Source organism: Filicampus tigris, chromosome 2, assembly GCF_054856515.1.
Source record: "Filicampus tigris isolate MCC_2025a chromosome 2, RoL_Ftig_1.0, whole genome shotgun sequence".
NCBI classification, from domain to species: domain Eukaryota; kingdom Metazoa; phylum Chordata; class Actinopteri; order Syngnathiformes; family Syngnathidae; genus Filicampus; species Filicampus tigris.
In genome coordinates, this window is record NC_141218.1 from 3901903 (window position 1) to 3928928 (window position 27026).

Below are 27026 nucleotides of genomic sequence, written 5' to 3' on the forward strand. Positions count from 1 at the left end.
GGTTTCAGAGGGCCCCTCCGGGTGGGCGGGAGAACTTTTGAGAACAAGGTGAGGTCCTCTCGTCTCATCAAGGTTGCTGCTGATTGGAAGGCATTTGAGCTCTGTCCCACGGTGTCTACACGTGCTTACTTGCCTGTGTGTGTGTGTGTGTGTGTGTGTGTTCACTACCACACCACTTTTCTTTTTTGTCCAAAGCCTAATCAGCACTTTCGGGTCTCGCCGTGCAGGCCGCCCGCCCGCCGACCCTCAGTGCTTGTGATTAGCAATCATTCAGCATTGTGTCCGCATTCATGCATCGTATCAACGACCTCATCAGAGCTCTCCGGCACACGCTTATTTGCTCGTCGGAATCACCGTTACAATGCACGGACAAAGCCTTTAATGTGCGTCCACGTGGTTGGACCACAGTGTGTTTTTTTGCACTATACAGCAGCGCCTTGAGATACAAACTGAATTCCGTTCGTGACAACGCCCGTATGCCTCAAATCAACCTCACTGAAACGTATACGACGGCGTTAAAGAGACCCTGGATCTACGGCGCTGTTCATTGAGACGTTGTTATGAATCCTACGTGAGCTCTTCAGCTCCCAACCAATTGTAGCCTAATGTCTCAACTCTCCTCTGGGTTCATCAATAAGGCACTACGATTAGTCGTTATACGCAAGGGGTAAAAAAAATATACTGTGTGACTGTGAGTACTTTTCTATTGTCTGCCTACACCAAGAGACTGGAGCACGGTGATTAGCATTAGCTTCAAGCTAGCAAAGACTTTCTTAAGGCAGTTTGGCTGCTTCAAACACAATTCAGTTCGTTTTAGGTTTAGTTTGGCAGGGAGTTGTACAGCTTGGAGCCTCTTTCTTTTTAGGGGGAGTGAACTGATCAATATTTGCCAAACTGCTTATTGTAAAGTGTGTTGAGTTAAATCGACACTAAGGAATACTTTCAAAAGACGGTTTTAATACGTTCATGTGTATGCTGCAGGGATAAAAAGCGAAAACTAAATACTCAAACTAAACTCAATAAATTTAGTGCGCATGAACGCCGTTCGTACTTTTTCATTTATTGTGAAAGTCTGTTGCTTCCGGCTGCGGCGCTCACTGGAACCGGAAATGAAAGTATAGTGGCGTTCAGATCAAAAACAAACACGGAGAAGAGCGCGGCACTTTTACACGGTCATTTTCATTTTAAAGTTCTTCCAGATGGTCGCAGTCAACAAAACCGAAGTCGTTTGTAACCACCGCAGACTTGAATTTTCCTAACACAGACATACGTACATCCAGTCTGAAATATCATCTATATGCGAGACACACAAGTTGACACCAGCAAACCATTCAACGGAGCAAACAGCGGAGCGGGGCTTCGGCAGACTACATTAGATGCGGCGCGCGGGAGTCCTATTTAATAAACAAAGGCAACAGAAGCTTACAGATGCCATAGCGAAGTGGATAGCAATGCAGGATGCAGGCCAGTGACTGTTGCGGAAGATGTCGGCTTGAGAATCGCTTTCAGAATTGAAACAAATGACGACAGGTATGATATTGCCTCAAGACGCGCCACCGCAAGAAGAATGTGCGAGTTGTATGAAATGGAGAGGACTGCAAAAGACGTGACTTTACAACGCGCACCGAGCAACGTGTTGTTCTCACCGGGGACTACCGGACGTCACTGGGTAAGCATAATTACCTCGGGGTTACAATGCGTTATATTGATGAACATTGGGAGCTGTGTTCGCATATAATGAAAACAGAAGAGAGACATTATGCCGAAAGGTGCGCAGGGCATTTTATTTGAAGTTGCACAGCAGCGGAATGTGTCAAATAAAGTCACCGTGCAAGAAATATAGTTGAGACACCTGCCTTTTGAACACATCCCATGCTTCGCGCACATTCTCCAGCGTTCTGTCACTGTATCTCCTGCCAAACCGTGCGTTTGACAATGTCCTGGCGAAGTGCAGAAAAGTTGTGGGGCATTTTTAAACGCGGTCCAGCAAACGCCGCCGAATTAGAGCAATGCCAACGTCGAACGCGGACAAGAGAGGGAGTCGCTTATGCAAGACTTTCCAGCCAGATGGAATTCAACTCTGGCCATGATAAAAAGCACCATCAGAAACGAACGGCCACTGAGGGATGTCCTCAACCCACACACTAACATTGCCGTGCATCAACTGCTGAAACGGACAAACTGCACAGGTTGGAAACGCTACTGGAGCCTTGCAGGTATGATTTACAGTGCATCATGTTTCTCACTATCCTGTCATGTGTGAATGTAAGAGAGTGCTATACAGTGAACAATATATATGTGTGTGTGTGTGTGTGTGTGTGTGTGTGTGTGTGTGTGTGTGTGCGCAACATTAATATGTAGAGAATATTTTGGGGTTTTACACAGGGTTCCTAAATATTTTTCAAGGTGAAATTCATACATGTCAAGGGTCATTGTGTCATGTTTCCCGCACGACATCTACAAGAATACATACTGTATTATACTCAATTATTGTATTTGTATTGTATATTGTATTGTATTTGAATTCAGATTTACAGTGAATATTTTATTTAACTTCCAGTTATGTCAAAGGTGTTAGCCCAATAAATGTTGTAGCACTTTCAATTATATGGCAATACATACTGTAGTAAAAGTGGGCTATACACTACTTTGGATTTTTGGGGGATTTTGTGTAGAATGGGGCGATTAATCATGATTAATCGCAACAACCTCATCCGCTTCATCGCGATTAAAATTTTTAATCGTTGCCCAGCCCTAACATATATATATGTTATATACATATATATATATATATATATATATATACATATATACATATATATATATACTGTATACATATATGCGAATGTGATTTATGTATATATCCGTATATATATATATATATATATATATATATATATATACATACACACACACTCTTGCCATATCACAGATTTTTACTATATGTGTTGGGATAAAATACAAAACAAAACAAAAGAAACTTTGAAAATAAATATCCCCCAGACATACTCCAAAATATCAAATATAAAAACAATAACATTTGTGACCCCGTCCAAAGCTTAAATGAATATACACTGCAATCTGCTACTTTACGGCTTTCAGAAATAGTCTTTTAGTCAGTGGAGTTTTCCCAACATTTGTCATGTATATTTTGTTTTGATTGCCTTACGCTGGATTATTTTTAGCATTTTTCCTCTCTCACACACACACACATACACAAATCCAGCATATTGACGAATGGGGCCTCTGGTCGGCCGCGTTATTTGACACGAGCTGCCGCTGACGGATGTGAATGTGATTTATGGCATCTGAGATCCAAAATAAAAATACGTCAAAGTGACCTTTGGGGGAACTTGTGGAGCTGCAAACAACTTGACAGAGAAGTACGGTTATCTTGGGATGGAAAGCCATAAACAAATTGGGTTTTTTTTTGTTTTTTTTTTAATTTTCATTTGTATTGCCGTTGCTGCTGGTTGTCATTCATGTTCTTGCCTTGTTCCCATTCCCACGTTTTCAGGCCTTCAAGCCTTCACTCGTGTGTGTGTGTGTGTGCGCGCGTGTTGTTAACCACTGCTGGCTGGCTAATAAACACACTTCATTAAACCACAGAGTCTCATTCATCAGCTGGCCTCCTCTCAACGCCCAAGACACACCAATCATTGAGCGCCGTGTGCGTGTGTGCGCGTCCTGCTGGTATGTCTGGGCCTAACTGGATGATTTATTTACAATTCTGACCGCGTGCTTCCCGGGTACACGCTTGACTTTGAAGGGAGGGATTACTTTCCCAAGCAAGGGCACCAGGCAACAAGCCAGCGTGTGACTTGGCAAATATCGAAGAAAATCGCACCAGCCCCATTTTCATCTTTTATTGTTTGTCGCCACAAATAAGCCAAAACGAGACGCCTGAAAAGGCAATTATGACCTCCGATTGGCCATCAGCACCCTTGTTTTTCTTTGACTTGTGTCATTACAGCGTCACAGTGTGTGAATAAGTGCAGGTTTGTGCAGTAAAGCACGATGAAGACATCCCAAATCAATGTCAATAAAGACATCCGCAGAAGCCCCCGGAGGCCAATGAAACACGCGGCCAATAACCGAAATGAATTACCTTAAAAATAGAAGGGGAGGGCGGTGGGGTGCACCGGAGGAAACTTTTCCCATGAATAATAAAAGCCAACACAAGTGGATGGTGGCGAGGACGCTTCTGCTCCAGTTTAATTGGGCAGTTTAACAGATCACACATCTCGCACGTTTGATTCCAGCAAGTCCGCATCGCATGTGTTTCACATCAGCGTCGCAGCATTCCCCGTGCACGCGGCGGGCAAGCTTGCAGGTTGGGTTGACTTCCCATCTGGCTTCCAGTGCAGCTGGCCTGCTATTATTAGACACGTCTACATCACCAACAAAGCACGCACACTGTACGCAAGTATATATATATATATATATATATATATATATATATATATATATATATATATATATATATATATATATATATATATATATAAATTCAAATTCAAATACCATATTAGTTAGTTTGACTTTTTTTCCACATCAATTCCAAGATTTTACTCAAGTAAATATCGGTTCCAAGCTTCGTAAAAAATTGTAGTTGAAAAAAGCGATTAATCGCTATCCATTATGGACAATTTTGTGATTAATTCGTTAAGAGAATGTAATCGCTTGACAGCACTAATATATATGTATATATATATATATATATATAGATATATATATATATAGATATATATATATAGAAAATCACATTTTCCGCCCAGCGCCATTGTCGAGATAAATTCCGTGCTGAAGAAGTGCAGTCCACGTTTCCATATCATTGTTTCACGAAACATGAAAAGTTGAGGTCACAAAGCTGTTTGCATTCTTTTGTCGTAATCTAACACGACTGCCTGCCCGCCTTGTGTTTCTGCCACACTCAGATGGAGGAACTTTGTGGACTTGTCACAGTGAAGGATCAAAAGACTGCAAGTCAAAGTGTTTCGGAAGTTAACAACTCAAACTGTCTTTCGTATTCAGTCACGCCTCATTTATTTTCGCATAAGCCTAACATATAGACCAAAAATATTTATGTATAACCAATATGATATTGTTTCTTGTACTGCAGACAAACTCATTGCTTGTGTTTGTGTAAAAAACATTTATATATGGGAAGACAGCTTTGAAAAAAAAAAAACAATCACATAATAAATCTCAAAACACAAAACTGAAAGAAAAACAAAAACGCAATTCGATTATTTTTTCAAAAGTCGTTCAGCCCTCATGGAATGTATGTTTCACCTTTTCTAAACTCTCCCTCCCCTTATCCACTAACAAGGCGTCAGCCCCCGCAAATGAATTAAACAATGAGCAGGATTGACTGTGTATACAGAACATCGAAATCAAAGTCCTCTCATGTTTGGATGATTGAATTGAAAACCGCCCCGTTCTAAATGCTTGCTTGTCATGCGCTAATCTACTGACAAATCCCACTCGGATTTTTGGGCTTTGCCAGCTTCAACGTCGTCAAACATCACCATCCATCAACAGGAGGGAAAACCGCTGGAGTTTTTGAAGAGTCGACATTTCAGCATTTTTTTATTTTTTTTTCCATTGGGTGTCGGGGGGTGGGGGGGGGGTGGATATGATTGAACGAAATTCCTTTGAGCTTGTCCACAGACTGCGAAAGACACGTGCTAATACAAAGGCAAAGCCCTCGTAGAAGACAATGGCATCAAATACTGCCACTCATCCGTGACGCTTGTGAGCGAGCCCCGCGGAGCCGAGCGGGAATATTTAGCCGAGGCTTCCTTTTTGCTGTGCCAGACTGCGGCGGTTCTGCTCGGCTCTCTTGGAAGGCAATAAAAAAAGCCAGCAAGTCGAGCAGCCGTCAATTCATCTCCACAAGCAACAGGAGAGCGGCTGGCCATTATGTGGCCTCGCCGCACATATGGAGACAATACTTTGGACCAGGATTGAAGCGGATCTATCTAGCTGAACACCCCCCCCCCCACCTGCAACCTCATTGACTCCATCATTGACTTCTCGCCGCCTCCGACAGCCGCGACTTGACATTCACGCGCGGCGCTCCCCTCTTGTTTGTCTCTGTCAACACGGGCCGAGTTGTCGGATCCACGCTCAGACTGTCAATAGGCGCTGCCCACCGCCGCAGACGCCCTCTGGAAGACGGTTATACTAACCCAAGCTTTTTTTTTTTTTTTTTTTTTTTCGGTTTTGTTTTCCCCCACAGCTGCAAGCTGCTGATGGCTCACAAAGTGACGCTACGCCTTCATTGCCACCATTGGTACCTCGTTGGAAATAAACCAAGGGAAGACAGTGTGTCAGCATGAAAGAACTTACAGTATTACAATATGCTTTTTAAACTTATTGCAAATGTATTTGAAGACACCCCCCTAAAAAAAAAACAGTACTGTGCTACAAAAATAAAAAAATGGAGTCTATTCTTTGTGGAAATGTTTAAATATTTTACTTATTTTGGCACTCTTGCATATATTGCCCCCTCAAATCTGGATTTTGGCCTGTTTTAGTACCGCTTCTCTTCTCCCAAACTGTCATTCCTTTTGTTAAATTGGCGCTTATGCTGTTTTGAACAACATTGTAGAGCCACATACAACGTAATCAAAGTTGAGCGCACCCATTGCAGCCTGGTCATCCTGGAAGGAGCCCCCACCCACCCCACAAGTTTTTAATTTTTTCATTGCCAGGTAAACTATACAGCGGAACCTGGGTTTTCATTTGCCCGAGTTTTCACACGAGTCGGTTAAACACTTTTTTTTTTTGTCTAAATGTCCCAATTTGCTCGTTTTCCGCTGTAAACTGTAAAAAAAACAAAACAAAAAAAAAAAACAAGCCCCCTCTACATTGAATATTTCCGCAAAGTAGTTGGAATTGTTCAGGATATTTCCAATGTGACGACATTGTAGGGATTAAATTTGTAATGACTGACATCTGCCATGGCTCAGCCCAGACGTTTGGGCTAAGCGTAGCTGGGAAAAAAAATAAAATAAAATTGCTGGCATGAGCGAGCACTTCAAGGCGATGCGTTCTTGCATTCCGTCCCGCGTTTGCACACCTGGAGGCACCGTTTGACTCTTCTCATGACATCACCGACTGACGCCGCGAGGCCCTGGAGCTACCACCGACAGAGTTGGCGCTGAGTAGCTACGGCAACGGGCCGCAACAGGTTGACGGAAAGAGCCAGAAGGGAGCCTGATTCCTGGCCAAGTGCAACAAGAGAGCGCCGTTCACCCGTACAGCCGTTTCGTCACCAAACATTCGGTCGTCCGACCAACGCTCATGTCTGAATGCGCAATCTCGGAGCGACGTTAATCCCATCCGGAAGGCGAGGCAAAACAATTCACCGCAGCCCGTCTTGCTCTCTCAATAAAATGTATCCGTCCTACAAAAGAGCATCCTGGAGTGAGAATGACGAATGACGGCGTGGCCAAGCGCTCATGGCGAGGCTGCTTAACGTTTTCTCGCTCCACTTGGCGTCATGAATCATTTCTGCCATTGATTGCGTCAAATACTGAAGACAGACATCGATTGTCCACTCCGGCCATGATTGCGGCGTGACTGATGGCCGGCAGATAGTGCGACCACACAAATAATCCCTCGGCACAATATATTGACTTTTGAGATCCGTGTCGACAAGAGCAGCCGGCGGCGTTTCTTTTGTTGGCGGAAACTGACGGGAGCATGTTGGCATTTTGGACGCTTTGCTTCCCTTTCCGTCTGCTGCTATCGTCTTGTTTTTTTTTTTTTTTGTTTTTTTTTTGGGGGGGGGCGGCAGGTTTCAAGGCAGCGCGACATGCGACCACCAGCAAGTGAAAATCGAAGAAACTCGAGTTGGCAACAGATGGCTCGCCATCTCTTTCTCTAGTTCATCTCGTCCAACCCAGGATTGATTCTCGAAAGACTTTCAAGACCCGCCCCCCCCCCCAACCTCACCCGCCCCCCCCAGACCGACATACGGCGTCACCCGAGCTAACAGAGTCATCTGGAGAAAACACCCTCGTCCGCCATCTTCTCCCCGTGATAAATACAGCGAGTCGCCGGCTGCCACGTCCGATTTGCGGCGGCGGGAAGAAAATGACATCTGTGCCAAACAAGCCCCTCTACCTCCTGCTTGTTGTCGTAGCAACGACGCAGCAGCCCCATCATCACCTAAGTGGAGCTGCTGCTCTTCCACTGTGGGTTCCTCCGCTTTTCTCTCTCTTTGTCCCTGTGAAATAAATAGTGTTTGTGCTAGAAAGCGGCTGCGCAATGGTTTTTTTTATTTTTTTATTTTATTTTTTTTATTGTTTCACGCACGCACACACATAGTGAGTATTCAAATGCACAGATGAAGACAATCAAAGAGACTGAAGAATGAAAACAAGCAGCACACAGATGAAACACCGCCAGTGTGTTTGTGCCTGCGAAATGCGACGCCACCTAATGAGCATCTCAAGCTGGGTTTGTGACGTTTGTGTGTGTGTGTGTGTGTGTGTGTGGGGGTGTGTGTGTGTGTGTGTGTGTGTGTGTCACACACCTGTTTGGAAGTGGGTTTGAATAGTGCACGTGTGCCAATGTGTGTGAGTGTAATCTTCCTGATAAGGGTGTACAGATACAGATACGCTGAGCGGGGGATGAGATTGTGGGTGGGGGTTGGGATGCATGGGGGGGGGGGGGGGGCTTAAAGCCGAAGCTATAAATCACTTAACCTGGGGCTAATGGCTTCACGGGCTGTATTACAGTACACGCACACACACACACACCCTGATCCAAATAAAAACTCAGATGCAACTTGCCCAACATACAATTACAACAGTCCGTCAATGTTGAGCCCCAAGGCTTCAATAAGTCTTATCAGAGGTGTTAACTAAATCGTGCTCATGCACAACATCAAATTAGAGATGGACTAATTGGGAACGATGCGGATGCTGACTAGTGGCTGTCAATCATGTGTTTGTGCTCATGTGAGTCATTAATTCCTCGTGTGACCTATATATGGTCAATTGGATATTTGTTTCCTCCAATCAATACTATTGGCTGGTCCCCACATCGTGTAGTATTTTTACACATTAACGAGCGTAATTTCCAGTAAATAATGCATCTCTCCCTTGTAAAATCCAACCGGCCCCCCAAAGCAACCCTGTTTTTTCTCTGTATTTGTGTATAATACGGTCCGCGAATTTGCTGGTATCCTTTATCATTAATACTATGAATGAATAAAGATTCAAAACAAACCAAGAAAGTGTAAATGCTTTTTCAAATACAGGTTTAAAATGATGTGCTTTTCCCATAGCTATGATTAACATTCAAAGCATTTTCAAAGTCAGGTTTGCCAACATCTTTTTCTTGCAGTGTACGCTCTCTTCGTAATTTTAGCGAGCTGCTTTTTATTTCTTTACTTTGCTTTCAAATGACTTTTTGTTTCTAAACGCTTTCAAACGTTGTACTATTAATTATGAGAAGCACTTTGAATTACCTTGCATAAAATGCGCTACATAGTTAGGCAGAATTAAGTTGGGCACACTAGCTCACTAGCGCTGGCCACAAGCCGTTTTCAGCTAACTGTAGTATACACTTTTTCATGAAAAACCGCCATGAAATCGGTGCTGAGAAGACCATCAATGAGGTAAGTAAGTAAACAGGAAATGAAATTTCCGCAACCACGTCTGACAAGCTATTATATTATATGCATTTTTATTACCTAAATGTGTAATATTAGACACTAAATATCATATTGGAAGGTAAGTGCTCCTTTTTTCACCAAATCTTTATGTTCAGGTCACAATAAATGTTACTAATTTTTAATCGACCCTTGTGCAATACTGGGGGACAATTTTGGCTCTTTTTTGGGGGGAAGGGTGCATATCGATCACAGGAAATGTCTGTATTTTAAATTGCTAAAGATGTCTCGAGAACAAATTTTTGAATGCTTGAATTGTCTGAGAAGTGTCGCAAAACCGCTTCCCTCACTCTGCGGAAGCCGTGCGGCTGTTTGCCGCCTCAAGATTGAAAGTCTGGATGTTTTTTCGACAATAACGAGTCAAAATACTTCAGTTAGGATACCTTTGAGTAAGCCTGTTTTGTTAAAAATGGATTGCTTCGGTGCAGAAGGAAGGTAGTAGGTAATGAATGATTTTGGGCTTGTGTTTAGTTGATGTTAGTACTCAGCATTGCATAATAGCAATCCATCCATCCATTCATTATCTATGCCGCTTATCCTCACAAGGGTCGCGGGCGTGCTGGAGCCTATCCCAGCTGTCATCGGGCAGTAGGCGGGTGACACCCTGAACTGGTTGCCAGCCAATCGCAGGGCGCAGAGAGACAAAAAAAACATTCACAGTCACACCTAGGGACAATCTAGAGAGATCATTTAACCTACCATGCACGTTTTTGGAATGTGGGAGGAAATCGGAGTACCCGGGGAAAACCCACGCAGGCACCGGGAGAACATGCAAACTCCACACAGGGAGGCCGGGGCCGGGATCGAACCCACGACCTCTGAACTGTGAGGAGGACGTGCTAACCAGTCGACCACATAATAGCAATATAAGGTATGATATGACATGTAACTTGAATGATGTGTTTGCTAACTCAAGCAAAACAGTTTTCTTTTTAATTTTAATGAATGCTGAAAAGTGGTCATTGTGGAAATGTGAGGATTCCACCCCACAGCAACGAAATACTTTGTTACTATACTTAAGTACATTTTTCTGCTGTCTGAAATTCACTTTATTGACTTATTCTCACAACATTATTCCCTACGTTTTAAAAACAGTTGTATCTACTTTTCTACTTTGTCCAAATGGGTTGATAACATTTTTCATCCTCTTCAGATGATAGTACAGCAAGTCCCTTCGCCCCATCTGCCTGAATCCTTATTCATCATCCCAACGAGGAAACACCGTAAACTCGACGGACCCCACCAATGCTCCAAATAAATTGCCCCAAACCCGGTGCAAGCTCACATTGAAAGTCTTCCCAGGAGCAGGGAAGCGGCTCAGGCAGCATGCTGACACTTTTATCCATACAATGAATGGCATTCGTCCTGTGGCGTCGCCACACATGTGGGCGTCGCCGCCATGAATATGCAGTCTAAGCTGTCACATCAGATGCACTTGTGAATCATCGCAAAAGTTCTGCCAAGCCAGCCCAGTCTGACGCGCCACTCGTCGAGCTATGTTCATTTCTTCTGAAAAGACGACTGTGTATGTCATTTGTGTGGCTACGAATAACAATATTTTTTTTTTTTTTTTTTTTAAATCGTGGCACATATTTTACATTTTACATATTTTACGCTCCACTTCGCTAGAAGAAAGCCTGCCTTTATAAAGACAATAATGCGTAGCGTTAGCTCCTCCCCCTCGTAGAAAAAAATATTTTCGTCAAGATGTAGCCCTTCAACATACGTACCTTTCCGATCTAGTGTGTTTGAACTTTTTTTTTTTTAACCCATTAAGGATGGGAGTGCATAACCGTCTTTCTACCCTTAAAGCCTGGAGAGCATATACGTCATTTTCTTTTTTTTTTTTTATCCAATTTTTGTTCTCTTAACCAATGAAATACATCAGAATATACACGTGACGGTGTCATGAGCCCGCAGAGGATGTTCTGGAATTCATTCGAGTCATAATGGCGGACGCCATCGATCGTGGGAGCTTTGAAATGAGTAACGGCAGTGATATAGACGACGCGCTTGTGGACTTTGAACCAGTAGAACCAGTCGAACGTGATATACGGTCAAGATACATGTTTGTAGACAATGACAATATTGACGTCTTTGTAAAAAAATAGAGGATGGAAATTACCACTTGATTTTTAAAATGAAAAATAGTGCTTCTCTTACATTGACACTTTATTTTTACATCTTCGATTGAAACAGTAAAGATGAATAAACTCGGGCCTGTGTGCAAGCCACATGTCTAAGGTTTCAAAATCTTTTGGAATTATGTTTCTTTCTGCAACAGGGGCTGAGATATTAATTATTTTGTAGGTGTTGAATTTATGGGAAAACTTCAGGTTTTCAAGGGTAATTCCAAAGACGACCGACGTGCTTTGGGGAGCTATTGAGCCAGGCACTTTAGGCTTTAATGGGTTATCTGAATAGGTTGGGGCAAGTTTCACAAACAAAAGAGTGCCTCGTTGTCGGGCATGAGTGCACGCACACCCCTCAGAGAAAGGTGGAAGTGAGAGGCGGGCAGATTTTTTTAAAGTCCAAATTGACAGCCAGCATGTGGACTGGGGCTTGAGGCTGGCGTGACCACCTTAGAGTGCCTCGTTATCAGCCGTGAGTGTGCGCACCTCCTGCAGAGGAAGAAGGCCAGTGTGTGGACAGGACCTCGGGCGGACTTTGATGCCTTAGAGTGCCTCATTGTTGTGGTTTGAAGCACCCAATGGGATATTTTCCAGTCGGCATTCTGATTTGGCACTTTGCTCTATGGCTTGGCAAATTCATGAGATATTTTTTTTCACTTAACAGCGAGATGAATTGTACTTAAAGCTGTATTTATTTGTTGGGTTTTGTTTATAACTTGTTAAATTTTAATCCATTTCAGTCAATGAAATGTGTGAGAAAAAAAAAGCAATTGCCCAGAGGGGTAAATTGTTGTCTTGAAAAAAAACGATGTGTTAAAGTGAAAAGTGAAAGCTGCGGTTGCCCTCTTGAGTGCCTCGTCGTCAGCTATGAGTGTGCGCATGTATCGCGGAGCAAGACATAAGTGCGAGGAGGGCGGACAATTTTTTTTTTTTCTAAGTCCAACTTGGCAGCCAGTTTGCGGACCGGGCTTCGGGCTGGCTTTGCCACTTTAGAGCACCTCTTTGTTGTGGTGCGGACGACCCAGTGGGAACAATTCCAGCCGCCAATCTAATTTGACATTTCTCGCTGGCTTATCAAACTCACGAGACATGTCTTTTCACAGGAAGATTAATTATATTTATTTGTTTTGTTCATAACTTGCCCAATTTCAGTTGATGAAACGCGTCAGAAAAAAAAAAACAGCAAATGTCCAGTGGGATAAATGGTTGCCTTCAATAAACCACCATCCGTAAAAGCGAAAAATGAGAGCCGTGGCGCAGGGTCACATATGGCGCGGCATTCATCGCTCATTACATTTCTCACTCGGCTTTTGCACTCATTTGTCCGACCCGCCGCACCTGTTGAGGTGCAATGCGCCTCCTTTTGTCTTCACACCTCCTCCTCGTGCGGCTGCCTCTCACCTCCTGCCCTCCATCTCGCTCTCCTCCCGCCTGTCACTCCATCTGTCTACCTGTCTCACCTCCTCGCTCCCTCCGTCTCCCGTTCGTCGACCCGACAGCGGGAGAGCAAGAGCGCGCTGTTGCCACGACGACCGCAGCCATTGTGTACCCGGTTGCCAGGTGACCGGTCGCCGTGGCAATGATGGAGAATCCTTAAGTGCTGCTCCCACTCCAACATATAAATCTTAGACCATTTTTTTTTTTTTACCCCCTTTCCTCTTTTTTCGCCGTCAAAAGAAAAAAACACGCTGACCTTTAAAGGGGATTATTTATTTTGTCCCCCTCCCTCAAATTTCATCTCGCCTTCCTCATTCTTTTGTCTCAAAGTAAACCAGACCAGGACCACGTCTTCCTCAGACCACCTTCTCCTCTTCACTTCATACGTGACAGAGGTCAGGATACTTGACACTTTAATGTCCTGCCGATGATGCACGGGTGTCAAACTCAACTCTTCCGGTCTAAATTTTGCCCCCCCGAAAATGATAATAATAACCACAAAAGGGGCAAATATGAAAAATTCATCTTCCAATAGCCTAAAGAGAAGACAAACTATTGACATTGCACTTTTTTGACTTTGTACTAAGAATTAGTACAAAGCACTTGCTTCAGGAAAAACTATGCCTTTTGAACTTTCCGTAAAGGAAATTATTAAATGTTGTTCATGTTTCATTTTAAAAGCCTTTAAATACGTTCCTGATAAGCAATCAGTTAGTGGTGCATTTTATTCAACTGAACTTGAACTTAAAACCATAGCACAGAAAAAAAACGTTTTTTTTTTGTTACAGTTACTAGGCTTCACACAATCAGGATTTTGAGTCTGATCACCCCCCAAAAAATTGATAAAATGGACCAATCTATTTACAACTTGTTTATATACTGTACAGGATAACCGTCCTGGCCTACAAACAACCAAAATTCACATCTAAATGACGCCCATTGTAATGCACCGGGGAAAAAATAAGACTCAAACCGTAAAAATTCTCCCCAATACAAATTCAATACACGGAAAATTGTGGGTGGGTGGTTGGTTTTGCGTCCAGCGATAAAAACGATCTCCAACTTTGCATAAGATGCAAAATATCTGGCGTTCCGAGCCTTTCTAAAATATAAATATATCTTTGGTGACACCAGTGCTGTAACTTTCCTGCCACATTTGTGGTTTGACCATTACGAGCAGCCACCTGCCGGCAACCAAAACCACCACGTGGCCCGGGAAGAAAACAAGTTTGACAGCCTAATGCCACCCTTAAAATCCCACTTTGCTCCACGTCGGCCAGCAGATAACGGCAGACAAAACCGCCGAGCGCTCGGCTTTCAGCGTTTCTTTCTTCGCTCTCGTAAATGCAGATGACTACTTTCCACTTCCGTTAGGCCACATTTGGGATGTCTTCGCAGTCCGCCAAAGCCAATGAAAAAGGGATGAAAACGGGCCAGCTTTGTCATCCAGGCCAAGATGCCAGAAAAGAGGACCAAAGAGGGGCCACATGTGGAAGACGGTTGAAGTCAGTTCCACATTTACGCTGCAGATTTTACGCATCACAACTTGACTGCTTCAAAACTTGCTCACACACATTTTGCAGATAAGCTTGCTTGAGAGTGCGTGCGTGTACGTCAAGGGCAAATGACTGCTGTGTCCTGCATCCATGTCAGGACAAGGCGTCGTGTGTGTGTGTGTGTGTGTGTCTGAGCGAATGCTGCTTGGCATTCATTGACTTGTATGGAAATAAGGGCCCATTGGCACAGCAGGTCCAGTGCCCTCATCAGAGTCCAGCTGGGGGGCGTTCTGTCAGGTTTCAGAATGTGGCTGAACAGACTTGAGACAAGCATGTTGTCGCCTTTCGAGTGTGTGTGTGTTCACGCCACACCTGCTGAAATCGACATTGTACTGAAAGCCCTCAAATCCAAACCATCGTTTCCCATTGAAGTGAAAGGAAAGACCGTTAGTCCGTTACAGCGACCCCCGCCCCCACCCACAATAAAAATAAAACTGAGAAAAAATAGCACTCAAAATATTTTGTACTTTATAAAAACGTACAGGAATGGCAATTAACTCCTTCACTGCCATTGAAGTATTTGTCTTTTCACAATCCAGCCATTCAATCCCAGGAATTTACTTTTTTCAAATTTTTCAAACATTAGTGTAAAAGAGGGTCTGAAAATGTCTGGCAGTAAATTAGTTAAATAGAATTAAAAAGGAATGAAGCATTTTTTTTTGTCAAATGCATCAATTGAATGGCCGTAGATGACAGTTTGACAGATTGTGTTAGCATTAAGCTAGCAGACTGAAGCGTTAGCAGTGTTTATTGTTAAACCATTAAAGCCTGAGACACATCTCTCTAAAACCTACGGTTGTCTTTGGAGTCACCCTTGACAACCTGACATTACCGCCACCCTGAAAAATAATTAATATCTCAGCCCCCGTAGCAAATAGAAACATAATTCCCCCCAAAATTGAGAGCTTAGACATGCGGCTTTCACACGAGTTTATTCATCTTTACTGTTTCAATCGAAGATGCAAGTGAAGCACTATTTGGGATTTTTTTAAAAATCGAGTGGTAATTACCATAATGTATTCTCGTAAAAAGACGTTGAAATCGTCATTGTCTACGAATATATATCTTAACCATACATCACGTACTTAATAGCAGAGCTCCCGCGATCGACTGTTGCCCGCCATTACTCTCTACTCTTCGGAAAAATTCCGGGTATCCTCCGACAACTCACGACACCGTCGCATGTATATTCGGATGCATTTCATTGGCTAAGAAACCGAGAATTGGATTAAAAAAAGAAAATGATGAATACGCTCTCCCGGCTTTAGCAGTAGAAACGCGGTTATGCGCTCCCGTCCTTAATGGGTTAAGTGAGTTGAGTTCGAACGACGGATTACGGCCAGTTTTTCGCTCTCGGCTCAATCTGGCAAAGCGCTGCTGTCAGCGTGACGCCGACGGCAACAACATGGACGGCTCAACATCCTCGCCGCAAACCTCATCCGTCCTTTTATTTAGTCCTTCTCCCTCGTGTCCTCCTCTTATCGGCCTTCTCTCCTAGCCTCCCTCCCTCCCTCCTCCTTCTGACATCCTCCGCTCCCTTGCTATTCCGTTTGAGTCGCGACCCCATTCAGTTCACGTCCTCGTCACTAAATGACAAACTGGAGACATTTTAAAGGCCACGGTGCTGCGTGCACATTTATCGCTCAGCCTTTTTAGTGCTCATGCAACACGTGTGCCTAAGTGTGTGCGCGCGTGCGTGTCACTGGGAAGCAAGACGGCTATTCTGTGCTGTAGATCGTTTTCGTTTGTGCTTTTGCATGTCACGATGATTTCACTGCTCGAGAGTCAAGAGGGTGACCCGGTTCAGAAATGTCCGGATGGCTGATCGATGAAGAACAGATGACGTCACGTTTTGGCTGAAGGTCAGCAGGTAAAATTATCTCATCGTATTGTGGACATTTTGCTTTTGTAATAAATGAGCAGACAGTGTTGAAGCTGGATTGTGGAAGGAGGCCAACGCGAAAAATGCCCGCGTCAATTTGGGAAAAGTGACATTGAAAATGTTGAATAGCAAATGTATATTTTTAAAAACGTGGAATCGATGGGACGAAAAGTGCGTCGGATTCTAAAACAATTTTCCTCCCCACACAATTAAGTACGTGGCAGCATCTGGCGCTTTACGGAACCTCAGGCCATCGATCACGAGCTGATGCGATGACATTAGACAGAGATCCACTTTTACGGCGCCGTTTTTTTCTTTATGGCGCCAGCCCTCCCTCCTCTCCGTGCAAACACACGGAGCAGCAAAGTTGCTTTATTGCGTCGTCCAGATCCCAGCCAGTGGCCCCCGTGGAGGAGAAAGCGGCGCTCCCTTGAGCGATCCAAACTTGAATTTGCGTTTAGGTGTGCGAGGTTAAGGGGGTTGTAAACGAGAGATGCTTTAGAGCGCCTCGTTGTGCGCCGTAAGTGTGCACACATCATGGAGAGACGGTAGCGGAGCAAAGTCCAACTTGACGGTGTGTGGACAGGGGCTTCAAAATGCCGCGGCTGCTTTAGAGCGCCTCGTTGTAACGACGTTCTAAAGCGGATATATTCCAGCCACCAGAGGCTTTCAGAGGATACATTTTCATTTCAATTTATTTGTAAGCATGACAAAGTTTCTTGACAAAGTAGCGCCCAGTTTTTCGTGTCGTAGAAGTGGTAACTGATTTCAGGTTCAGAATGGAGGGAGCGGCTGAAATTTCATCCCTAACTTAACGCACATAAATTTTCGTGACATTTTTCTTGGGCCGTGACTTTTTGTAAATGATGAGCCTTGACTCAATCAAGTTTTGGCAAGACTGTTTTCAGCAAAGCGCTTTGCTGTTTTCCCTTGGACGAGGAGCGAGCAGACCTTGTTGTGCCCTCTCCCGTTGCGTCAATCATCTTATTTGCAGTCCGCCAACTCACCGCGGAGCGCCCTGCTGTGTCCGCTCCATCGACAGACGGCCGCCGATGTACTTGTGTGATATTTTGTAAGTGTCGCACGCATGCCTGATGGAGCTCCCCAACCACCCCCCCCCCCCCCCCAAGTCATCTTGCCGTGCTCTTTCTTTGGAGAGTTGATTATATTACTATCTCTCCTTTGCTTAATTCCTAACCCTTTTCTCTGCGGGCTTAGTTGGAACGATGGAGCTCAGAGGCACCCGGCTCGACTTTCCAAACTCTGCAACGCACTGAATATGTATTAGCCTTTGACAGAATGTTGGGTTTTGTGAGGATTACACAATCAACACATGGAGTAAACTTTTATGGAGGGCTGGGGAAGGAGCCAAGGAAGAACTCCATTAGAGTAAAGGTGTCATTATCTTCCATCCAGGAAGCTGGCCGCTTACCAACTAACATTTGGACGGACAGACATCTTTTTTGCGGTTGATGTTATTTGGCTTTTTATAGGCGAAGCCAAAGTTGTCGGTACCCGCCCGTTAAAGTGTTGCAGCTACAGATAAAAGAATACTGGAGTTGTTTGGGGTTATATTTTGGGGCTACTTTGCGAGCACCGGATAGCTTGAATCCGTTAGGAATAAAATATCACATACAGCACAAACGACTGAATATGATAACATATCATGAATTTAAATTCAGGCATGCTGTGTGTAGGATATGCACATTTAGGATTGTTTTGGGGGAGTCGACCATCCATTTGGGAATAAATGACTCAAGTAACGCTGCGAAATGCTGCAATTACTGTTTAAGTAGGAAGCAATTAAAACGCGCAGGGCGGCACATGAGCACGGCCACTGCATGGTAAATATAAACGGAAAATGAAGGTCTGTACAACCTGGGAGCGCCACTTCCTGTTTGGCTCGGTGCGCGTTAATTATGAGGCGCAACAGTGTCTCATTTCGACGCTGGAACGTCGTGGCGGTTTGGTTTTTACGCGGCCCCGTCTATTTCATGTGCGCCAGTGCGACTTTATTGGCAGAAACAACCCTCGTTAGTCTTTTTCCTCTGTAATAACCAACACGATGACCTTCTTTCTGACGAGCTCCTTCTCGCCTGTTTCATCCGAATAGAACAGATGGCGTCTGCATTTATGTGCTGTCACACACATACGTGGAGGAAAAGTAGAGTGTCCGGCCACTAGAGGGAAACGATGAGCTGCCTTGCAAGAAGAGAATGTTCTTGAGGTTTGTTTTTTTTTCTTTCTTTCTCTCTTTCTTTGTTCTCCACCTTGCTCTCTCTCCATGCCTTGTTTGCCTGTGAGAAGGCAATGTTTGCAATGCGCGTTGGCCTGGTTGTGACCCGACGTGGCCTGTCTGGGCCAACATCATCAAAGACACGCTCAGGAAGCAAATGTCCATATGGAATCACTTTTCACTTGAGCGTAGATGGCACATGGAGCAATGCTTTTGTGTATTTGGTGTATGGAGTGACACAAGTAACAGAAAAGGACTGCAAGAAAGAGTGAACGGCCATTTGTGTTTCCCTAGCTACCGTTTTGGAAACTGTGTAAATGCAAATGCCATGGAAGTACACTTTAGAGACAACTGAAACCCATGAATACTACATTTCCTAATCCTTTATTTACTGGACTGAATCATACAAATTTCATATTGTTAGTTTTCGAAACATGTTTTGTATTTAAAACAGCCATATATATACATATATATATATATATATATATATATATATACACACTTTAAGCAGATATTTGAACACAAACAGTGCAGCAACACATGTAAACGGACCATAACAGTATTCTCACAGGGAAATATTCTTTATCCTCTGTGAAAAACGACTAATACTACTACGGATTAATAAATCGCCTATAGAAGATGAGTGAAATAAATTCAAGCAGTGAAGGCCCGAGGGTTAATTGCGACTCCGTGACAACAGCACTACAAGTGTCTGTGCAATGTTGTTCAAGCCGGAGTGCGAATGCTTTCTGGAAAAAAAAAAAAAAAAATGCTAATGTCCGCCACATCTGCACCACGTTGTGTCCCCGTGTTGTTTGTGGCCCATCCATACGCCACTTTTCATGCACACACAGACCCAAACAAGCCCACGGAGCAACAACCCAGCATGCTGTTGCTAATAGCGCTAATTAATGGGCCCACGTCTACTAATTGTGCACCAGCTCTCCCTCGGACCGCTCCACTCCTCTTGCATTCACGCTCAACTTGAAGGCTTTTCGGCCTCGTTCACATTTGCATGCTGATTACACGGGACTCCGCTGCGGTAACACGATCTCCAGCTCGGGGAGCAACGGGACCACACAGGACTTGGAACGGCGCCGCCTGCAGTCGCAGAGATTCTGTGCTCGGCCGGGCTTTTGCATTTGGTTTTGACTTATTGGATGAGGTCAGGAGTGTGTCGAACTCAAAAGCCGAGGGCCTGGCTAGTAGAAGCTAGCGTTATGCTTTTTGAAAACAAGTTTGAAAACAAAAGAAACAACGCCAAAGGAAAATAAGGGTATCCTTCGAATGTGCAGGTTTTTTTAGAGCAAGTTTGTTAGTTTTTTTTATTTGAAATGCTTTGTTTTTGTTTAGGTTGTATTTTTTTGTTTTGTTTTACTATATGGAGTATTTGGAGTATGTTTCATGACAGTTGGTTTTGATTTCGGTTTGACTTTTTTTATTTAAAAAATACAAATGTTTGTTTTTTATCCGTTTCTAGAGCAGGTTTGTTAGTCGTTTTTAGTTTTTGAAAATGCTTCATTTAGGTTATTTTTGAAAAGTTCTGTATGAGTTTTAGTTTTTTTTAACATATGGAGCATTTGTTGAATAGAAAAAAAAAAAGGTCACTAAATGTTGTGTAATAACATTAACTGCAGTTCTCAAACAACTGTTTGACCTTTTTGTATACAGATGTACAGCGATATTGAAAAAAATACATTTTAAAATGAACCCTGGAAATTCAATTCTTAGAGCAGGTTTGTTATTGTTATGCCAAAATGAGTGTTCCTCATACTTTTTATGTAGATGTATGTTGGTGTGTATATACATGTGTATATACACATGTTACTGCTTATATTTACATAGGTTTGATCCCGAATGTTTGCCGTCAATGTTATACATTAATGGCTACATTATGCCGCCGTCCCTGTGTGACCTATATCTTTGCTGCTGTAACAATGAAAATTTCCCCACTGTGGGATCAATAAAGGCATTCTTATCTTATTTTTTATTGATTTTTATATTTCGAAAATGCTTCATTTTGGTTTATTTTTTATTAGTATTAGTTTTAGTTTTTTTCAAGGTATGGAGCATTTCATGAATATAAAATAAATAAAAATAAGGTCACTAATTATTGTGTAATAAAGTTAACTGCAGTTCTCTTTGGTTTTGCTAAGTATTATAAACATAAGCTGTCATTTAAAGCATTTTCATTTTTCTCTTATTTCGTTCACGAAAATGTTTTTTCCAGCTCTCGATGTAGCTATTTCGTCACTTTTCGTTGACTCTAATAAACCTTGCGGATGAGAAGTAAAGATGTCCATTAGTCTCTTCAGCTGTTCCTTTCGCATAATAATGAGAGCCTGAAAACATGGCCGCAAACATGCCAACGGGACGGCTAAGTAGACAACCTAGCGCGGCTGCTCTACATTAAACATCGCACTCGTGCAAAATGCATGCACAGCGAAGCAAGCCTCACACACGATCTGTTCTCATATTTTTTTTCTCTCCACAAGTGCACAGTTGAGATTTATGAACAAGACGAGATCCCGGATCAGGACGCTTCGGATGGTCGACAGAGGAAGTGAAAGCTTTTTTTATTTTTTTCCCCCTTTCCTGCTCACGCGTACAGCCCTGTTATGTTCTATTTACTAGCACAAAGCAGCCAGATATGGAAGCAAGCACGCATTACATCACGCATACATGTTAATGACTTCTTCTCTGTTTGACGTGTTGGCGGTGAAGAGGCCATCGTTACATAATAGATACTAAGCGCACTGCATCTCTGGTAAGAATACGCACACACACACACACACACACACACACACACAAAATACAGATATGAATTATTAAGTGAACAATTCCCAATGGGATTTCAAGTTTAATAAAAAATAATGTACCCAATGCAAATGCAGCTGCAGCACCAGATGAACCGTGAACCTCATTTTGCCAATTAATCACTAAATCAATTATACTTTTAATTTTCAGCTAAGGGGGCTTGGCACATTTGCATGTGGCGGCTAAACGGCAACATTTTAGCGCATAAATCCTCATAAAAGAACTCAAACTACATTACGAAAGCAGGAGCCATTTCATTTGTGCTCTTCGTTGTGATTGTGTTGGCCGAACGTGTGGACGAGGCAGGAAAAAAAACAAAAAACATGATGATCATTATAAAGAAGGGAATAATGTTTAACGCCGGGGTATCCTTGTCATACAACGGGCGGCCTGATGAAAAAAAAAAAAAGACAAACACAAGCGAGAATGAGAGGGGCTAACGTGCGACAGGGGGATGATGCATGACAAACACACACACACACACACACACTAGAGAGTAATAATGTGAGAGTATTCTCACACACACACACACACACACGCGCAAACACACACACACACATAGAGGTCTCTGGTGTTAGCTTGACTTATGGAATCCTAAAGGTGGCTCAACGCTGCAATATTGTCGGAAAATGTCAAGGCTTAGATGGAAGCCCCACTGGGACAAAACACACACTCAAAACACACGTTTGTATTAAATAAAGTCCCGGCAAGTTGAAACTCATTTTTGGAATGCTCACCTTTATTGCAAGTGAACTGTGGGTTGAAAGCTATAAAAAACAAAACAAAAAAAAAAAACAACAACAACACGAACAACACTTTTCGTCCATTTCTTAATTAAAATGCTGTTTGCTCCTCATGTGGCAGCCAAACTCACCACTGAGCGCTCATTTCAACCTGAGCTTAAGCTCGGTGCTACGAAATGAGACTCTTGAGAGCTCACTTAAATTAAGACTACTATTTAATCATTTTTATTCCCTTTTCCAATTCTCACTATTATTTCTTGTTTTATTATTGTTGTTGTATGTTATACCTGCCTTTAACATGAATTTTTGATTTTACATTTCATCCTATACTATTAAGGAAAATCAACATTATTACTTTTATTACTGAATTAAACCCATATCATGTAATAAAACTTATAATCATCCGATTTTCTTGCTTATTTACTGTATTCTACTTTTAAGGAATTGATGGCTGATAAGGAATTATTGTTTGATTATTTACATTATTACATTAAATTTCATAAACTTATTTTAATACTATTGATGTCATTGTTACACCACGTAACCTTTGGTGAATGAACGGCTAAGACCTTAATGATAAAAGGTCTCATTACCATCCGATGAAATTAATTAAATAGCTTACTCCGGCTGGATTTAAAACAAATCCGTACGGTTTAAACAAAGACTGTTAAACTTCCTGGGTCAATAACAAATGCAACGATTCAAAATGAGCAGGACGCTGCCGTAAAAGTATACTAGTCATGTTAGTAATTCTTAATTCATTAAGACTCATTAAGAATAATTATAAATATAATAAAGAATCGGATTGGCTATACAAATCTAAAGGCAGTTAGCAACCTAGGCGAATTCCTCTCGACACCGGCTAGAAAACTCTCCCGTCCCCTCGCGCATTCGCGTTAGAACGAGCGAGGGTTAAGGGGAAAGTAAGACCCGTTGAATGGCGTAGTCGGTCAGGCTTTTTCACGATAATCGTGCGGGTAAGCGGAATCTGACAAGAATATGATAATAGTGTCCGATGCTCTGCAAGCACCTCATCATCTGTCTGGAAACCCGGAAACCCTTGCGTTGCGCTCTAATTTCCTGTCCAGGTTATGCGCCGACGCCGGGTCCGGCAACACCGAGGTCCTGCCTGTCCCCTCAGCAGACTTCCGGAGGGTTCGGTAAAACGGGGGCGCCCCCGAAACCAGCCTGACCAGAAACTGGTGGGCGGCGGCCTAACGGCGAATGACAATGGAGTTCAAATGTGGACTAGAAATCATATCGACTGGTCGCAAAAGAGAACGAGTTCCCGTTAAAAGCAATCGTGCATCAGACATGACTTTTGACAATCTGCATTTTCCATTCAAATGAATGCAAATGCCATTAATCCAATGCATCCATGAAACATCAACAACAAAAATGGTAATGAGAAAGAAAATAGCACAGTGTACTTTACTAAAAGATACCTTGGCCACCAGGGGGCATTATAATTCACATGTATTAATTCATAGATGCACAAAGAAGAATTCCATAACTAAGTGACTCAGTAAGCTGTAGTAATATTAGTCGTTTTTCACAGAGGATAAAGAATATATTGTACTCACTATAAATAGTCAGTGTAGATGTGTGACTGCATTTGACTTTACATATCTGTTGCTTGAAAAGTTATAACGCGACATTGATGCTAGTTTCGTTAGCCCATTGATGGTGTTTTGCATTGGGGGCTAGCATTAAGCTAGCGGACTTGACAGTAAAATAAAAGGTTACTTTTGTAGTTTTGGAGTATGTTTCCGACTGTACTTCTTTGTTTTGACTTAAGTCCAAGAGTTGTGTCACTACTTCTAGTTTTACCCAAGTACTTTTACTTCAAGACAGTTTCAGTTCTTTTTATTGCCACGGCCAATTGGCAATAGCTGATGCTAATCAAGATTGACCTGCGTGGCCTTTGAAAGCCGACAATGCAAAAACAACAGAAAGGCGCGGCAACATACGTGTACTTGACGAAGAGTCGCTGTGTTTTTGAGCACTAATGAGACAGACGTGGTCTGTCGCCGGATAAACGCTCCCATGTGGCGCCCTTAGTTGGACTTTTATTGCAGCGCAACACCCACACAGTCAGTCAAAATACTGCAGTGTGGTGCGTGTGTGCCACAAAATATGCACATGTGGACAGCCTGCACACGCTCCAAAGTGCTAATTAGGTGTTCTAAAAAAAAAAAGAAAAAGTCCCATCTGTTTAACACTAGTCGTTGCTCCCGTCGTCCTGCTAGCTGCCAACCTGCACAGTGTAGCCATGCTTGCCATTATTTTGCGTGTTTGTGTGTATAGTTTTTTCTGCAACAAACCCCCCGCCCCAAAAAAAAAAAATACCTGGCACTGAAGTTCCATTGCCCTCAAATGGTTTCAAGATGCATATGTGTTGTTCATTAGAGGCAGCCATATTTGTTTAGGTCAGGGTTAAGACACATGGGGATGATCGTCCATATTAAGCGAGGACCCCTTTTCACTCTGGGCTTAACCCTCGCCCTTCCTCCTATTCTCCATTTTCCGCGGCTGACGCAGGGGGTCCTGGTTGTCAAGCAGCGTCTGTGAAAACACCGCCGGGCCAGAGAAGTGAGGCGGGAGCGCTCCGCGGGACACCGTGCGCCCAAATCCATGTGACGACAGCGCTTGCACTCACACACGCAGCAAATAGAATTACACGTTGTGCATTTCAGACGACCACATTCCGTAGCTTAGCCTAAAGTAAAGTGCAGCTAGCTCAATTCTAACAAACCATGCAAAAGGCCGTCGACGTGAATAGCACTGTTATTGCGCTGTTCCTCAGCTAATCTTATGGAGGAGCTTTGTTACTTTCTTACTTTTATCACAAAAAAAAATCAATAAAAATATTTGCGTATTTGAATGAACAAAAATAAAAATAGATGTTTTTGCTTGGTTAAAGAAGATTTATGAAGACACAAGAGAAAATTACACATTTCACTTATTAATGAACAACCGATTGTTTTTCATTTTTAGACAATCAGCAGTTTTTTTCCCAAAAAATCTGAACTGCGTATAGCAGCAAATGAAGTTTTCTACTCGAGCAACATTAGTTAGTGAGATTTGGGCTATGGAAGGCAGTGACGCCAGATGGCGATTTTGCCAGATAAAGTAGCACATTTGAGAAAGCCTGGTTTGTTAAAAAAATAAACTGTAATAAGTCAGGCAGTCAGCAAAAGTGCTCCGAGTCATTTTTGAGTATTAAACTGCCTTTGAAAAGAAGTCCTATATCGGGCACTCGCTTTGCAGCTAGCTGCTAGCCGCTAACGCTGGGAACAGGGGCCACATTCTGTCAGCATATTTAATTCGAGTTTTTTTTAGCATTTAAAAATGATATCAGGATGACATTGTGCTGATGTTGGTGGCAATAGTTTGTGATGTAAATTTAAACTTAAACTGGGCTTCAACTATTCAAACGTCCAAGTCAAGTCATCTGCCACCAAGACGCTGCCATGGACAAAAAGTGCAGCAAGGCACTGATGTCCGGGTATCACGGTATTTGGTCATATTTTACTTCAAAGTTGGCGGCGTGTTGCCGTTATGCGTAGCATGAACACTTGTTGCTGAGGCTAGCTTGCCTTGCCTTGCCTTCCCGATGGTGCGCACCAAAGAATTGGACGCCCCGAAGCAGAAAAAAATTACATTGAGAATTTTTTTTTTTTTCAGAATCCAGGTAATTGAATTACTTGAGGACTCGTTTCACCGCTAATCACAATCAAATGAAACAAAAGCAGTGGGAATGCAAAGAAAGAAAAAGCGGATGAGAGGGAAGAAAAGGGAAGGAGAGCAAAGCAAAGGACGAGGCGAGGAGGATGCTGAGAGTTCAGTTCAAGCCAAAGTCAATTGAACAACTAATGCGAATCGATTAGTTGCCTCTGCCTGGGCTCTTTGGGGAGCCGGTGACATTTTAAAGGCATGTTTTATTGTTGGCGAGGGGGCGGGGCCACTCGCCTGGCAACACAACACACTGACGGCCTGCTGACAGCTGGACGGGATACGCTGAATGGAAGAAATACTGCAAATGGGCCGTGTGTGCGCTCAGGACCCCTTTGTGTGCCTGCCCAGGAGTGTGTGTGTCTTTGTGGGCGTGCGTGTCAGACAACTTGGTGGGGGTTGCTGCAGTGTGTGCGCATCATCACGCAAGAGTTGTGTTTACACACATAAATACGGCGAGTGGCTTGTGAGTGAATCGAGTCATTAACCAGTGAGTGTGTGTGTGTTCACACGTGATCATGTTTTATTGGGTAGGTGGGTACGCCAACAGCCACGTCCTTTGTGTGCGTGAGTGTGTGTGTTGGAAGCAGCGAGTGGTCGTCTACTTGGAGCTCAGCCAGCCTGCAGGGCGGCGCCCTTAATAATTAAAAGCACTTTTCACAGGGAACATCTCGGTCAAGGACACGTTCAGAACTGAGGCGGAGTTTGGAATTATTGCACGTGGAAGCCGGCCCCTGGTGGCTGGAACAAATCCCGCCGGGTTGTCACGGGGCTTTTCCATGCCGAAACAACGAGGC

The 27026-nt window shown here is 43.2% G+C and overlaps 1 protein-coding gene across 1 annotated transcript in view; it reads right to left on the bottom strand.

Moving 5' to 3' along the window:
• Positions 1–27026, bottom strand: part of LOC147150941 (uncharacterized) — a 146668-nt gene that overhangs the window by 100219 nt on the left and 19423 nt on the right. The window lies entirely within an intron of this gene.